Source organism: Belonocnema kinseyi, chromosome 4 (assembly GCF_010883055.1).
Source record: "Belonocnema kinseyi isolate 2016_QV_RU_SX_M_011 chromosome 4, B_treatae_v1, whole genome shotgun sequence".
NCBI classification, from domain to species: Eukaryota; Metazoa; Arthropoda; class Insecta; order Hymenoptera; family Cynipidae; genus Belonocnema; species Belonocnema kinseyi.
In genome coordinates this window covers 84,645,681-84,651,439 of record NC_046660.1, presented here as the reverse complement: position 1 = coordinate 84,651,439, position 5,759 = coordinate 84,645,681, and positions in this window count along the sequence as shown.

The window sequence follows — 5,759 nt, the reverse complement described above, 5'->3', positions numbered from 1 at the left end:
GCACACATTTGCTACTGGGAAAATATGCTTCCAGAGCTTTACGTGTAGTTCAATAAATTTCTGTTAATTCAGGTTAGGTGAGGTCAGGTTCTGTTGGGTTATGTTATGTTAAGTAAATTAATATCAGGCAAGGGTTGATCCTTCGCAGTTGTCGACATGTTTTTGAAGTGAAAATTTACATCACTGGCATTATTTTGAAATTTATTTGCCTCAGTGCATGATTTTTCGTCATTTTTGGAGGTTATGGCTCAACCATGACGTGATGGGTGATTTTTGATACCGAATTTGAATTCAGCGCCCCAAAATCCATAGGAATACGTGTGTCTTATTACCAGATCCACACACTTTTTTTTGTGTGGCTGTGTAATTTAAAGAAAGTATTTTTAAAACATTTAAAAATGCTTTGAAGAGATTAAAAATACATGATATCTTCGAAGGATTTCACATATTTAGAAAATATTCTTCCAAGCGTCAAAAAGTCTTAAATTTCATTTAAAATACTAAAATTTGTTAAAATCCTGTAATATAAAAAACAATGCTTAGGAATTGTTAAAATACTTTTTCGACATATGTAAAATCTTCAAAAATCTTTGTGAATTTTCTTGAGTAACGTAGGAAAATTAAGTTTATACACCCCAAACACAAATAAAAAATAGTCATTCAAAATTTGTAGTTTGTATTAAAAATTCTCTGTTCCCTTTAAATTATAATTTCCGAACACTTTTTTTATTCCGGGACAAAAAATCCTTTTTTGATTGAAAATGAAACTTCTTGGTTAAAAGATTATCTACTTTGTTAAAGTTTTTTTTGTGGTTGAAAATTAATTATTTTAGTCGAAAGTGTGTTTTTCAGATAGATCACATTGAGGCCGAATATGGCCTCAGAATTTCTCCTACACGTCTTAGTTGTCCCCTAGATGCAAAAAAATAGGGAAAAACCTAATGATTTTTTCGTCAGACAAGCCATACAGAAAATTTGTCTGCACGAGACAAGTGATTAGGTTACTCTTATGGATTTTGAACTGCTGAATCCAAATCTGGCCTCAGAATTTGTCCTACACGCCTCAGTTTTCCCATAGATACAAAAAATAGTGGGGAAACTAGGGATATTCTGGAAATTTAGACTGATAATACCAGTAAGCAGAAGAATAAACGTACTGTACCGTATTTGTACACAGAAATTCTTTAGTGTGCCTTCTATTTCCCATAGTTTGGGTAATCCTAGGGAAATTGAAGAGCTTTCTCTGATTTTATAGATTTACACGGGAAAAAATAATAAAAGCCTAATATCCTTTACAGTTTTCCATGTGAAATCAGTCACCTGTCCCGTGCAGACTTCTTGTTAGTTGGCCTGTGTGACCAGAAATTCTCTAAGCTTTTCCCTACACTTTGCATCTAGAGAGAAGATGGAACAAGCCCGAAAAATTTGGTTGTCATATTACGATTTAGCACGAAAATCTGTAAAGGATATGGCCTTTTTTTGTTCTTATGTTCTTATGTGTTGGTACTCTTAGAGATCAAATCCACACACAAAAAGTCCCCAGTGTGCTTACCGTTTCCCCTAGCTAGGCTAAATATACGGAAATTGAAGGTCTTGCGCATGTTATACTGACATTTAAAGCAAAAAATAAGAAAAATGCTATTACCTCTACAGTTTTGCGCTCTCAATATAAATTTAACCACTACATTTTTCGAGCTTTTATTATTTTCTTCCTAGATTCGAGAAGTAGGGAGAAGCCTAGGGATTTTCTGGTCACAAAGAGCATAACAAAAATTCGCCTGCACGAAGCAAGTGACTAGGCTAACAGTAAAAAAAGTGTTCAAAATGATACAGAAATCAATATCGTTTTGATATGCAACAAAAATGATACCGAGAAAAAGAGAATTTTGATCAGCCGGAATGAATGATCGACTTTTGAGTTCACAATGATCTGATTCGGGATCATGCATGAATTCAAACCAATATGGATGACGTTCTGAGAGTACTTTAGCTCATGTAAAAGCTTTTTATGGTTTCGAACCGTGCAGTTCACTTGAAAAGTTAAAAAAATAACAAAATCTGATATCAAAACATATCACCTGTTAAGTATAGTTATCACTTGCGTGCGGTTAGATACAATTTTTAGGTTATGTCGTTATGACTCAAGCGCTAAAAGTTTGCAGCCATTTTGTTTAGTCTGACAAATGAACCAAAACATGAGATCAAATTGATCCAAATGGACAGATCATTATGATCTCGAGAGCCAAATGATCGTTGGAACAAGATACTCTGCAATAAAATTGATCCTTTTTTTATAGTGTACCCTTATGGATTTTGAACCGCTAAATCCAAATCTGGCCTCAGAATTTCTTGTAAAAGTCTCAGTTTTCCCCTAGATGGAGAAAATAGTCAAAACCCCAGGGATATTCTGGACGTTATTTTGATAATACTAGTATACGCGAGAATAGACACATGGATGTTATATTTCAGTGTCGCGACTCATAGAGGCTTAATTTGTACACAGAAATTCTCTAGTGTGCCTTTCGTTTACCCTAGATTGGGTAATCCTAGCGAAATTGAAGGTCTTTCTTATATAATATGGATTTGTACTGGAAAAAATAACAAAAATGCCATATCCTTTACAGATTTTCGTGCTAAATCGTAATATGAACACCAAATTTTTCACGCTTTTTCCATTTTCTCTCTAGATGCAAAATGTAGGGAAAAGCTTAGAGAATTTCTGGTCACACAGGCCAACTAACAAAAAGTTTTCTGCATGGGACAGGACTGATTTCGCATGCAAAACTGTAAAGGATATTAGGTTTTTATTTTTTTCCTCGTGTAAATCTATAAAATCTGAGAAAGCTCTTCAATTTCCCTACAATTACCCAAACTATTGGAAATAGAAAGCACACTAAAGAATTTCTGTGTACAAATTAAGTCTCGACAATTTGTTGCACTTAAGAATATAATATCGATGCGCCCATTTTCGCGCATATCCGTATTATCAAAATAACGTGGAAGTTATCCCTAGGGAAAACTTGCACGTTCTGAGGCCAGATTTGGATTTAGCGGCTCAAAATCTATAAGGGTAGCCTAGTCACTTGTCTCGCGCAGACAAATTTTTTGTATGGCCTGTGTGACCAGAAATCCTTCAGCTTTTTCCTACTTTCTGCATCTAGGGGGAAATTGAGACGTGTAATTAATCTTCTTAATAGAAAATTCATGTTTGTAATAATCAGAATATGATATTCTAAACGTGACTTTTCCTGCCTCCATTTTAAAAAAATTGCCTTCTGATTGTGTGAATAAAGTTAAGAAAAATAAGAACTTTTTACAATCTTAAAACTGTATGTTTTCTGTATTTTTTATCGAAAATTGCAATTATTCAGCAAGCTTTGTAAAAATATTTTGTCTGGAATAAGTATCACCTTGAATAAGTATGAAATTGAGTGCCTAAAGAAAATAATTTAAATTGTGTAGCTTTTCCGTTATACAAATTTGATTAAGGAAAAGTAAGCCACTAATGATAAAAGAAGAATTACCAATTTAATTAGTGGACATACCTCATAATTGAATAATAGAAATCAACTAATAACTGGATATAAATAAGTAAATAAATTTACTTAGAAAAACATATGATAATTACAAAAAGGTTATTAAAACGGAATAAATTAAACACGTTCAGATTCTTCATGCACAACTTCTTAATAGTTCTTTTTTCGATTTTCAAAATTTGTTTCGATTGTACATAACTTTAACTTAAACTTTTTTTTAACTTTAACTTCAACTTTATGAAAATAATTTGCCTTGAATACGGATGAACGTGACTGTCTAAATCTTCCTTCCTATTTCACAGCTTTTTTTCTCACTCAAAAGATACTTTGTTGCCTCTCTAAATTAACATTGTTAATATCCAGGTCAAGTATAGTTATTTTTAAAAATGTTCAAAATTTTGCAGTAGAAAAAAAGGTTTTAACTAATGTAGACATATTATAGACGGCTGCTATGAAATTATATTAACATTGCAATTGTGCGAATTCTGAATAAATCAAATAAAAGGTAAAAATATTCCGGGAAAAACTTTGGAAATAGATCAGGTTATTGCATTCACACGAGTTGCGGTCACTATGTCACATTTCTAGCAATGCATATTATTTTTCATAGTAAATATATTGAAAATTTGAGTTCAGGTAGCTGTACACCCTAACTTTCTACCTACCTTCTACCTACCTGTATACTCTAGAGTTGAAACAAAATGTTTCAACCCTAGGGATGCACACGCCGTGTTTCAACCCACTCTACAGGTACCGAAATTAAAAATTTCAATAGAGGCGTTATGAAAATTTATTTACCTTCTTGAAAAACAACTTACTAAATTGCATAGAAACTTATCAGTATAAAATTCCCTTAACTTCATCGTACAATTTTATAAACTTAAGGTACTGTTTTTTAGATGAAACTTCTTTCAGTTTTTCCTTCATATTTGTACAATATATTTCATATTTTCTCGTTTAAAATAATAATATTTAATGCTTCTTTTAAAGGATCAAACCAGTAAACTTCGAAAAGGTGTAGATAGATGAAGTGCTTATGAGTACTAATAACAACAATAGTAGCGGTGTGAGAACGGCTACTTCGGTCTAAGATACTGAACCCGTAAATAATTAGTTTGGAACACTTTCTTCAAAAATAGACTCTGTCTTCATAGGATCTTAGAAATCGGTCCTTATCCCTACTAGCAATAATGCCGTTAGAACTTATAATCATCTCCGCTACTTTACATTCTTACCAGAATTTTTAAATTAAATTGTTAAATGCTTTAAGAGATGCTTTAAATATTATTATTCTGACTTAAAAATTGAAAAATATATTGTGTAAATATAGAGAAACAATTGCAAGAAGTATTATTTCAAAAATATGCCCTTAAATGTTTAAAATTGTACGCTGAAGTTGAGGCTATTTTATATAAGGCTGACTTTTAACGAAAATGAGTTGGTCGTATTTTTTCAAACAGGTAAATACTTGTTTGAATTGATTGCTATTTTGAAAAACATGTTATTTTTTAACACTTTCCAACGTGCCGGCTGTAGACGTACACGTATGTTTAGTCCCCAACGTATGTGTGAAAAAATTCTCCTATCTCGGATTTTTCTATTCCAGTGAAATATGTTGCCAGCTGATTAGACTAAAATAATAAAACCTTCAATCACTTTTTAATTAAAAAGGAATTTTTATTAAAAATTAGGCTTTTTTAATATCTTTTCCTTTCCTAGATATCAAAAACAGAAAAAAAGTTACATACACGCACATATGGAACTTCAAGAAATTGAGTTTTTTAGTTTCTGGGGTCGAATCGTAGCAAAATAATGCAAAAAAACTGGATTTAAAAAAGGAATGGAGGAAACATTAGAATGACCCTCTTAAAAATAAGGTTACAATTCTATGTGAAGAGTAAGATTAAAGCCTCAATGTAAGTCTTTATGTATTCAGGATATTGTAATGAAAACTTTTGAAAGATGAATCACTGAAAATTTCAAAGAATTTTATCATAAACTTTCGGTAATATATTTTTTCTCGTTCATTGTTACTTAATCGCTATGAGGTATTTCCTAATATAAATTTTAGTTATACCCGTCACGAAATTTAATATATTAAGCTTTTTTTAATCATTTTATACTTTTTATAAGAAAAAAACGTATACTAATAAGAATGATTTTAACTTGAAAACTACATATGTTGTAATACCCTCTAAATCTGAATTAGTTAAAAATGACAAA